The sequence below is a fragment of the Brassica napus genome, chromosome A2 (assembly GCF_020379485.1).
Source record: "Brassica napus cultivar Da-Ae chromosome A2, Da-Ae, whole genome shotgun sequence".
Taxonomy (NCBI): Eukaryota; Viridiplantae; Streptophyta; class Magnoliopsida; order Brassicales; family Brassicaceae; genus Brassica; species Brassica napus.
In genome coordinates, this window is record NC_063435.1 from 18,181,563 (window position 1) to 18,194,273 (window position 12,711).

Sequence of the window (12,711 nt, forward strand, 5' to 3'; positions counted from 1 at the left end):
GAACTCTGCTACTGTCTCGTCGTACTCCTGCGTAGCACTCGAATCTTCCAACGAAGTCATCGCAAAGGTTCGTCACGTCACAAGCGCACCAATTTGTTAAGAACTTTGTTACATACTCTCCAACGCACAAACTCTGTTTCACTAAAAGTAGTAAAACTAGTACTCGGAAGAAAGAGAAATATCCGATCGTCTCAGATATCACAACGATAAAATAATATAGCAAAATTTGTCTTATGATCTCATGGTGATCATAAGTGCAGGTCTCATGGCGACACTACAAACAAACAACTTTAAGCATGGAAAAGAAATGACTCACACAACGTCATTATAAAGAAACTAAAAACACTAGTAAAAAACAGGGTCATAGCCACGAAAATGCCACGCGTATTTCGTGGCAAAAATGCAAAAACTACGATCCACCTACGAAATGCTACGCAAACGAAAAACGTGGCAAATCGTAAATATCCGTACCAAACCTTGCTACGAAATTGTTACGGATATATTCGTGGAAAGGGCTAGCCACGAAATTGCCACTAAATAATCGTGGGTATACAATTCGTAGCAAACACTCCTACATTTTGCTACGTTTTAATCGTGGCTATCGAGATATATTATTAATATATATTAGTCGGACAGAAAAAAACAAATAAAGTGATTGCCACGAACCTTGTCATAGCAAACCGTGGCAAGCCCACCGAAAAAAATATCACACCAATCAAATCCTGCACATATGGCAGGGATAAATACAAAAAACTGAAGCCACAAAAATCATTCGTGGGAAATTTTGTGGCATATTTTCTCTGTGTAATCACATCCGTCTGGTTGGGCGCAGGAAACATTCTTATAGGTTGCCACGAAAAGAAACGTGGCAAATCGTAGCAATTTTCGTGGCATTTTGTAGCAAAAAGCATAGCAATTTTCGTGGCATTTCGTAGCAGAAACGTGGCAATGTTTTTCCTATATAAGCAAACACATGAGAGTTCATTCACATTGAAACCAAATACCATAAAAATTCACAATTCAAACGTGAGATCAGACGATTTGTCTTAAAAAAAAAAGAGAGTTTTCAATGTCTTATTATTTTCAAAATCGAGAGTAGATAGATCGACACATTGATCCAAGTACTAATAATGTTTCAAGAGAGTTTAGCGAAGGTGTTGAAGTTTTTATCGCCTTTGCCTCAAGTCAAAATTCCTTTTTGGAACGAAAAACCATGTTATGTCCTTGTGTAACATGTGGAAACCGAAAGCAACATGATGTAAGAAGCGTATCTCGCCATCTTTACCGAGTTGGCTTCAAAAGTAATTATTATGTCTGGTCAAGCCATGGAGAAAGCTACTATTACGCTGGAGAATCATCGACAGGAGGTCAATTTATGGATATGGTGGGAAATGAAGCAAGTTATGCAGAAGACAGCCCATATGGAGAGAACATTCTTGGAGGAGACTACGTCTCAACTGAAACACTGGAGAATTTGATGGAAGAACCCAATGAAGATCAATATGAAAAAAGACTGTTTGAAGATTTTGAAGCCGCCAATCAACCACTATATGATGGATGTGTTGAAGGTATTTCTCAACTATACTTGGCATCTCGTTTAATAAAAGTAAAAACTGATCATAATTTGGCGGAGTCATGTATGGATGTGATATCACAAACTTTTAGAGATGTTTTGCCACAACCAAATATAGCTCTTGGGTCATATTATGAGATGAAGAAGCTGACGAAGTCGCTTGTTCTCCCTGTTGTCAAGATCGATATTTGTGAGGATAATTGCATGTTATTTTGGAAAGAAGATAGCAGGTTGTTGGCGTGTCGGTTTTGTGGGAAAGATAAATATCACAAGAACCATGGAAAGGGGAAGAGGCGTCCAAAACAGAGAATGTTCTATTTGCCTATTACAGAGAGGTTGAAGCGTCTGTACCAACAAGAGTCTACTACATCACAAATGCGATGGCACGCAGAACATGAGTCGCCAGAAGGAGAAATGCACCACCCTTCTGATGCTGCAGCATGGAAGCATTTTAACAAGGTATATCCTGATTTTGCGGAGTAAAGTTGAAATGTTTATCTAGGATTAGCAACAGATGGATTTAATCCAGTGGGTATGAGTGGAGAAGCTCACTCGGTCTAGCCCGTCATCGTAACCCCATATGACCTACCTCCTGGTATGTGTATGAAAACAGAATATTTCTTTTTATCAGTACTAGTTCCTGGGCCAAGGCATCCAAAGAAGAGCATTGATATTTATCTGCAGCCGTTAATTGAAGAACTAAAATGTTTGTGGAGCGATGGAGTTGAATCATATGATGTCTCGAAGAAGCAAAATTTTACGATGCGATCCGCACTAATGTGGACAATTAATGACTTTCCCGCTTACGGCATGATGTCCGGATGGATGACTCATGGCCGCTTAGCTTGTCCATATTGTCTTGATGATACAAAGTCTTTTTGGTTGCAACATGGAAGGAAGTATAGCTGGTTTGACTGCCATAGAATGTTCCTGCCTAAGGAGCATCCTTACAAAAGAAATGTCCAAGCTTTTCGGAAGGGGCAGACAGTAACTGATGATCCTCCACCATGGTTGACGGGAAAAGAATTTTTTTGCGAAAGAATCAACAACATCGAAGGACTGAAGAAAATGGCCCATCGATTGTGGAGAAAATGGACACGAGAAACCTGCGAGCACACTATAAACGGTTACGGCAAACACCACAATTGGGTGAAGAAAAGTATCTTTTGGGAGTTGCCGTATTGGGAAAACCTTCTTCTTCGCCACAACCTGGACTTCATGCACATTGAGAAAATTTTCTTTGATAATCTTATCAACACGGTTCTTAATGCTCTCGGGAAGACAAAAGATAATGCAAAGTCGAGGATGGATCTACCTGATTTGTGCAGACGGTCTGAGTTACATATGAAGGATGATGGAACGATGCCAGTCCCGATATTCCGGTTGTCGAAGGAAGAAAAAAAAATTCTGCGATGGTTGAAAAATGATACGAAATTTCCAGATGGGTACGCTTCAAAGTTTAGTAGGTGTATAGACGAGACGAATAGCAAGATTTCAGGTCTGAAAAGTCATGATTGTCACGTTATTATGCAGCGACTTCTCCCATTTGCGTTTAAGGAATTACTTCCCAAAAGTGTACATAACCTTAATAATTGGTTTGATATATGTTATAATTGACTAACTCCTTATAATTTTTTTTGTAGAGATAGCACTTTTCTTTCGTGATATCTCTGCGAAGATACTTAAGGACGAAGATCTTGCTATTTTGAAAGAAAATATTGCGGTGAAGCTTTGCAATTTGGAGAAGATTTTTCCACCGTCGTTCTTTGATGTTATGGAACATTTGGCAGACGAAGCTGCTTTAGGTGGTCCAGTTAATATAGATGGATGTATCCTTTCGAGAGATACATGTACCATCTGAAAAAGAAAGTTAAAAATAAGGCACACATTGGAGGTTCCATCATTGCACAATATGTGAATAAAGAAATATCTACCGCTTCTGCAAACTTCTTTGGTAATCCACATGTGGTACCTGAGGTTCCACTTCCCGGAGAAGTTCGGTTTACATATCAATATCCAGATGTGCCTAACTTGTTTTATCATGAAGGTCGGGTTAGTGGAAAATCTGAAGAGAAATGGCTAACCGATGAAGACTACACCATCCGCCAGACTTTTCTGATGCTCAATTGTGATAAATTCGAACCCTACGAAAGGTACTTCAATTATTTTTTTTGTTATTTTTCAAGATACCTGAAATCATAATCTCTTTTAAAAAATAACAGGATGTTCGAGGAGTTTATGACGGAGAGAAACCCATATATGTCTAGTAATGATCTCCAAATATTGAAAGACCAACATTTTGCCGAATGGGTGAAAAACTATGTGAGTTTATATAATTATTTGATTTATAATTTTATCTATAATTTGAATTAGACTCTTATAAATTATAAATATAAATTTAATTGACAGGTTGTGCAAGCGAGTAACACATATGAGTTTCCGATGTGGATGTTAGATTTTGTACAAGGTCCACTACATAAGTATAAATCTTGGCCGATTTACCATTCACGTGGATACTGCTTCCACACACATAGCCATGGCCAAGATAAGGAAACCCAACATTACAGCGTCCAAGTTCGTGGAACCACATATACTGACTATTACGGTTTGATCGAGGAGATAATAATGGTTGAGTATTTTGGTTTTGTTGGACTGAAGGCCATGGTTTTTAAATGTAAGTTGTTTGATACAACTGAAGGTCGGGGAATTCGAAAACATAAATCAGGAATCGTTGATGTGTCTCCGCGTTGGCAGTATGAGAAATATGATCCATTTATCTTATCTGGTAATTGTGATCAAGTTTGTTTTATTCCTTATCCGCGGGTACGACACACATCAGCCAACGATTGGTGGGCATGTACAAAGGTTATGCCTAGAGGGGTTCGAGAAACCTCCGTGGATGCCCTTGTTGTGTTACAAGATAATAAATTTATAATTTATGAAGTTTAAAATTTAGAATTATAAAATAACTAGATTTCTTAGTTTTAAAATGTTAATATTTTAAGTTTTTTATTTTCTTATATTCTTAAATTCTAATTAATAGTTTTAAGATTTTTTTTAAAAAAATTTACATTCTTTTAAAACCTAACTAAACCCTAAACCCATTTCCCACCACATAATTAACCCAAAATATTTCCTTCCTAAACCCAAAGCCCATTTCCCTCTAAACCCAAAATTTTCCCTCTTAACTAAAGCTCAATTTCTCTACTTAGCCAAAATTTCCCCTCTTAACCTAATTCACTTTGTCGTGTCTCTCTCTCTCTCTCTCTCTCTCTCTCAAACCTTCGCCACTTCACCCATTCTCTTACGACACTCTCACATAGACTTCTCTCTCTTTCTCTCTCTCTCAACGATGGCTCCTTCGACCGAAATCCCCAACGAATCCCGTCGTCGCCCTCGCCCAACCGAATTACAACTCCCAGGTTAGTGAGCCCCTCGTCTCTGTCTCGATTCCTCTTCCATCAAGGGTTCATTGGGTTTCGATTTAGACTTTAGGGTTTCGATCTAGGTTTTTTTTTTGAGTTTCGATTTACGTGTTTAGTTAGGGTTTACATCTAAAATTGTTGGTTTTGATTTCAAGTTTCGGGTTTTGTTTTTCGGTTTTGTCTCCATTTTCAAGTCTTGATTCATCTTAATACTCTCTGTCTGTCTACAGGTGTTGGGGTCAAAAACGGTCACGACGGAATTACCACCCGAAAATCCTCGGAGATCGTATTTCCGAAAGAGTTAGTAAAAGAAGGGATGTAATTTTCGTAAAAATAACCTATACGAGGTTTTTACGAAGAAGTATCCTTTGAGATTCAAACCAAACCCGAGCCAAGTTCGGTCGCAACGTAGCAACCAAGCTCAGCCATGCTCGGTCGCTACATAGCGACCGAGCAATCGTCCCGCTCGGTCGCTACGTAGCGACCGAGCTCGGGCCAAAGCTCGGTCGCTACGTAGCGACCGAGCGATCGTCCCGCTCGGTCGCTACGTAGCGACCGAGCTCGAGCCAAGCTCGGTCGCTACGTAGCGACCGAGCGATCGTCCGGCTCGGTCGCTACGTAGCGACCGAGCTCAGCCAAGCTCGGTCGCTACGTAGCGACCGAGCGATCGTCCCGCTCGGTCGCTACGTAGCGACCGAGCTCAGCCAAGCTCGGTCGCTACGTAGCGACCGAGCGATCGTCCCGCTCGGTCGCTACGTAGCGACCGAGCTCGAGCCAAGCTCGGTCGCTACGTAGCGACCGAGCGATCGTCCCGCTCAGTCGCTACGTAGCGACCGAGCTCGAGCCAAGCTCGGTCGCTACGTAGCGACCGAGCGATCGTCCCGCTCGGTCGCTACGTAGCGACCGAGCTCGAGCCAAGCTCGGTCGCTACGTAGCGACCGAGCGATCGTCCCGCTCGGTCGCTACGTAGCGACCGAGCTCAGCCAAGCTCGGTCGCTACGTAGCGACCGAGCGATCGTCCCGCTCGGTCGCTACGTAGCGACCGAGCTCGAGCCAAGCTCGGTCGCTACGTAGCGACCGAGCGATCGTCCCGCTCGGTCGCTACGTAGCGACCGAGCTCGAGCCAAAGCTCGGTCGCTACGTAGCGACCGAGCGATCGTCCCGCTCGGTCGCTACGTAGCGACCGGGCTCGAGCCAAAGTTCGGTCGCTGTGTAGCGATTGAACCTTTCCGAACATCGATACGACACCAGTCCTTGCATTCTCGTCAAACCTTCGAATGCTATCTCCCGAAGACCGTAGCAAGCTCAGTCCATGTTTCCCGCTATTCTAATTCATCGATCAAACTTCGCGGATTAGAAACCGCGGAAAACTCGTAGTAAACGTGTCGAGTCGGAAGACGGCCCAAAGGGACCTAAAACACGACTCGAGGCCCATCCTACGATTTTTCCTAACCAAAAGCCCGTGAACCACAGCATGGTTCACGCTTGGCCCACGAGGAAGGATAAATGTCAAGTTTCCGCGGATAAATACGGAAGTTTTGAAGATAATTGTGAAGATCGGGAAAAATGGAATATCTCCATTTTTTTGCTATGACGGCTTAAGGGCAGAAGAGTAAAAGAGTAAACCGACCTTGGAGCTAGTATATAAGGAGTCCTAGGCGAGGATCAGGGAGGGAGAACTTTTCAGAGCAAACTTAGCACTTAGAGCGATTTAGGCAACTTTCCGTTTTTGTTATTTCGAGCTGCGACTCAATTAGGTTTAGCCGTCTTAGGGTTGCTAGAACTAGGAATCTCGCCGACAGCTCTCGAGCCCAGGCTTATACCTTGTTGTAACGCTCATACGCAGATTCGGAATAAGATCTACTTTGCTCTCTTTTCGATTTCTTATCTTTATCGTTGTTATTCTCGTGTTCTGATTGCTTGACGTGTGGTAATTAACAGATATCCGGGTCCTCTGGGAAACTAGGGTTTTCTTAGTTTCCTTATTTAAACGGAAATCGACAGTGCGAATTTCGGTTCCCACAGTTTGGCGCTAGAAGGAGGGGGACTTACGGATCAATCTAACCCGCAAAAGCCACACACAGTCAGACATGTCAACCAACGACGCGGATAACGTGCAAACTCCCCTTAACGGAGGCAGCGGCACCGATCTCCACACTCCGGTAGCGGACGTATCTGCGGCCAACGCGCAAGCCAACGCCGCGACGCTCGAGGAGTTTAAAAAGATGTTCGCCACCTATGAAAAAAGGTCGGAAGAACAGGATAAGCTCGTGAATACCTTGACCAAACAGGTTGAAACCTTAACGGCAAGGACCCAAGCTATCCGTCCCCGCGGAACCACCAAAATCCGCGGGAAGAGGCTCGACTTCGCCACCCCACTCGATAGAGCAGGAGTCACGCGGGAACGACCTTCCGGTCAAAACCCCAGCGAGAAATCTCCCATCGAAAAGGGGAACTCTGAAAGTCTTCCGCCCCTTGCAAAGGACTCGGAGGATAACGAAGCCGAACACATTGACCTGGATCCTAGCGATGTCTCCAACGACACCGACGAGGATGTCGACAGACATCCAAGAAGGACCAGAAGCCGATCCGCTCGGGAAGGCTCCCCGTTCGAAAAACCAATGACGGAAGAAGAAGAAGTCGCCTATTGGAACGAACAAGAGGAGCTGGCCGAAAGGCAAACCGAGCTCACTCGCAGTAAGCGCCGACAGGCTCGGAAATCCACTGACGAGACATCGGATATCCGCGATCTTCGCGACTACATCACTAAGACTGCGGCAGAAGTGAGAGCCGTAAAGTCTCAAATCCATCATGCTACTAGTGCTGCCCCCGAGATCGATCGACTGCTGGAAGGAGCTCGAAAGACCCCCTTTACCAGCCGCATTTCGGACATGAGGGTGTCCGATCCGGGAAAAATCAAAGTACCAAAGTACGATGGTACGGCCGATCCGAAAGCGCACCTTCAGGCTTTCCACATCGCGATGGGAAGAGCAAGACTGAAGGACGGCGAAAAGGATGCCGGCTATTGCCGCTTGTTTGTCGAAAATCTTGAAGGAGCAGCGCTCGAATGGTTCGCACGCCTTCGTCGCAACACCATCGGGAGTTTTCGACAGCTCGCATCGGAATTCCTCAAACAGTACTCTGTATTCATAGACAGGGAAACCTCCGATGTTGACCTCTGGAGTCTCTCCCAGAGGGAAGACGAACCCCTCCGCGAGTTTATCAGTCGGTTCAAGCTGATAATGTCCAGGGTCAGCGGGATAAGCGACAAAGTGGCCATCGACGCGCTGAGAAAGACGCTCTGGTACAAGTCGAAATTCAGAAAATGGATAACTCTCGACAAACCGCGAACGATCCAGGACGCCCTCCACAAAGCAACGGACTACATCATAGTCGAGGAAGAAACTAAAGTCTTATCGCAAAAACATAAGCCGGCAAGACCATCCTCGAAAGACGCGGATCCGAAGGGGAAAAAGAAGAACTCTCGTAACGACAAGTACGTCCATCACGAGGGGGAAGATCTCCAAGGGGCGCATAACTATGCGATCAATTCGGATCAAGGCCGGACCACGGGCAACACATGGACTCGCAATCAAGGATACGACGAGAACACCATCTGCGAGTTCCACCAATCCCGAGGACACTCCACGACCAATTGCAAAGTCTTGGGAGCAAGACTGGCCGCGAAGCTGCTCGCTGGAGAGCTTTCGGAGGTAACTAGCGTCAAGGATCTCATCCTCGATTCTGATCGGCCCCCAAAAACGGACAGAAATCCGCCCGCTGAAAAATCCCATTAACGAAACCAACTCGGGGATAAACGCGGTAGGAGGCCGGATGACAAAGGGAACGATAACAATCGTCGCAGAGTCAATATGATCATCGGAGGATCTCAATACTGCGGCGATACCGTGTCGGCCATCAAGGCTTACCAACGGAAGGCAGAATCAAGCGCAAATTGGCCTACATGGTCTCCTCCTCGAGACGGCCAAAGTTGCTCCATCACCTTCACAGAGGAAGAAGCCGGCGGTATCGACCAACCTCACTGCGACCCGCTCGTCATAGATCTCGTCATACGAGATTTAGAAGTCGGAAGGGTACTCGTCGATACGGGAAGCACGGTCAACGTAATCTTCCGCGACACTCTCAAGCGGATGAGTATCGAACTCGGAGAAGTAATTCCAACGCCAAAACCACTCACGGGTTTTTCAGGCGAAGTGTCGATGACTCTCGGATCGATCCAATTGCCAGTCATGGCCAAGGAGATCACGAAAATCGTCGAATTCGCGGTAGTCGACCATCCCGCTATCTACAACGTGATCATGGGAACCCCATGGCTCAACGCCATGCAGGCAGTTCCGTCAACTTACCACCTGGGTCTCAAGTTCCCAACGCCGAGCGGAGTCGCGGCCATCTGGGGATGCCAAAAACAGTCGCGACTATGCTTTCTCGCGGAGCATAAGTTAAGGCAAATCACGGCTTCCGCAAACGGCAAACGCGCGAAGATAGATCGATCTTCGGTCAAAAGCGCCCCGCACAAGGACGAAGTAAAATCATCTGTCAACGCAAACGCATCGGACGTCGAAGCTCGACATAAATCCGAAGCCCACGCGACAACTCAACCGGAACATCCGGAAAATAGCGTCGACCCAGCCACGATCGACACGGTCAAGGCGGACATCGCGACATCAACCGCCGAGTAAGAACACTCGCGGCATGAAACAGAACTACGAGATGGCTTGATCCTCGAAAGGGGTACGTAGGCAGCTTGTCGAAAGACGAGTTCAGCTATCCCCCTCTCTAAAAAGGGGGGGGGGAGTGGGTGCGTATACTCGTATACTCCCACAATCGCCATTATTGTAATCGAGTTTTTAGAAACATAAAAAAATTTTACAATACACACTGTCTTTTTATCAAAAACGCCTACGCTTCAGTTTACGCTAGTCTGCGGCCTCATCCGGCCCAAAAATCAGAAAGATTATCACCTTTCAAACACGCAAAAATACATGCATAATCCTCGAAAATAACTGCGAGACGTCGCAAAAAGTTAAAATTCGAGGACAATGCTAAACAAATTGTCCAAACGCGACCACCAAAAACCTTACACCCCGTTCGTCGATTGGCCCCGACGAACACGCCAGCCGTCTTAAACAAACGCAATCCGATCACTCTTTTGATCTTTAAACGTCCAGCACAAGGACAAAAGCGCGCTACAACAAAAATCCGAAATTTTGGTTTAGCACTTCCAGTTGATTCTGAGAAGATGCTCGATTCGTACCATACAAGTCATATAAGCCGAGAACATATCGCGGACTTTAAACCGGTGCGAGTCAGGAAGAAATCGCAACAGGAAAAACGATAGCCGGCTAGTCACCGCACAAACCTTAACCGAAAGTAAACCTAGGTCTTGCCCTAAACCCAACGCTCTGGTCTCAAACATCTCAAGGCATGATATCTAAAAGATACGAGATCATAAACCATGCCTCTCCGTTCGTATCTCAATGTTCTCGAAAATCGTAAAGACAGATAAATTTTTACGAAAATCACGAACGAACCAACAGATTGAACGTCTAATTAGAACTACATACGAGACGACAACTCGTATTTACTTCAACCCTACTCAGGAAAAACTCGAAACAAAACATTTATCATATAAATAAACCGCGTAAAGCGGCAAGGGATTCAAAGCCACCAACGGCCAGTCCCGGAAATACAAATACGGCCATCTTGGCCTAAACAAATCCAAATTCAAAGGGCCACATTCGGCCGAAAACAAGGATAACTGATCCACCCCTCATACTCCAAAGTCGAAGTCCCCGGACAACGAAGCACCAAACGCATCCGCAGGACGATCCACTTCCTCGCCACCATCGTGAAAATCAATCGGGACCTCCTCGGTATCAGGAGAAACCGGGATGGAATCCCAGAACCCTTGAATCCTCTCGTCGATCGGAGGGATAAGCGCCTCAGCGTGGGCACGGTCACTCATCCCACTCTTCATCAAGCTCATCTCCTCTTCAAACACATAGTCGTCGGCTTGCGTCCTCCAAAGACTTCCGACCGAACCACGGCACTCGCGAAAGTCGCCCACCGAGGTAAAGGCATTCTTAAGGTTCCCGTACTCAACCTGGAACTGAGATGCGCGAGTCTTCATCACCTCAACGATTTCTCTTTTGCCTTTCCTCTCCGCTCTACGAACAGCCCGCGCATGATCACGAGTAAGCTGTGCCTCTCGCTCCAGCATCTCGCCTTGCACGCGAGCAAGATCCCGCTCCGCTTTCTCCGCTTTAAAACGGTAGACCATGGCTTCTCTATGACCCGCCTCGATGGCCGAGCCCAGCAAGCTCAGGCCCTGCAAATCGATGGGCGTGTTACAAATCCATACATAGGATAATAAAAAAAAAAAAAAACTAACCCCATTGATGATGCGAGATCCTTCCGCAACGACTCTCGGCCTCGCCGATTCTTTCGTAGGAGGAGGAGCATCGAAACCCGATGGCAGCCCAGCAAAGAAATCATCGAAATCCGGAATAGGGGCCTCGCTCGAACCGCTCCCGTCGCCGTAAGCAAGGTTCGGATCCCATCCTGGAAGCATAGAGTCGTCCATCGAAAACTCTATGTCGCCGAGATCGACATCTTTTCCCTTCCAAGAGCTCGACTCCGGCACAGCTGTCGGAGCTTCGACGGGATTCTGGTCGTCGGGTTCGGAGTCGCTTCCCGTGTCCGCATCCAGAGCGGGACCGGGTTGCACGAATCTCAGTGCCTTCCGAACCCTCTTCGGCGTAAAAGAAGTCCAGAAGAAGGGACCATTCCTGAGAAGATCCCTCACCGAAATGATATCTTCGGGGAACGGAGCAAGAGGATTGATGAAAGGACGATTGTTCGGCAACCTTCGGAACAGTGGAATGCAACTCTCTTCGACGGACGCAGCGTCCAAACGAACAAAGAAAAAGAACTTCTTCCACGAGTTGAAGTTCGAAATGAACTTCTTAACCACCGACATAAATTTCCGAGGGACAAACCTATGCTTATCCGAATCCGTGACAAGTTGAAGCCTCAAAAGCGCTTCATAATGATCGACGGAGAGGGAAAGGCCATGCTCATAGCTTAGGACCAAGATCCCAATAAGGTGTTGAATGGCAAGGGGTGTCAACTGACTTATCGCAACTTCGAAACGGTCCAACACTCGGACGAGAATTTCGGGTATGGGGAACCAGAGGCGACAACGCACTATGAACGCCTCATAACAAGTAAAGTAACCCTCCGGGGGGTTGTTAGCACATTCCCCGCGGCAGGGAACCCGGAACTCCACGGCATCCGAGATGTGGTAGAACGACCGCATCGTCGCGAGAAACTCGTCGGTAGTCCTGCTTGCATCCTCTTCCTCGACTCCACAATGGACCAGGATCGGGAATGGCTTCTCCTTGGGAGGGGTCAACGAGCCATAATGAGCAACCCACCATGCCTCGTTCTCGGCAGGATGCACCGAGTGAGGCACGAACTCCATCTTCGGAACGATGAGCTCTTCGTAAGGGCTCGCGGACGAAGACCCTTTTTTCGCAATCTTTTTCTTGCTCGACATCTTTGCACTTCTCTTGAGAGAATAGAGGAAAAGGGTGGAAAGAAAGATAGAAAGTTTTTTAAAGATCTTAGAGAAAAACAAGAAAGTGAAAAAATTATGGAACAAGTTACCTCTCTTCTTATAAGACATGAGGA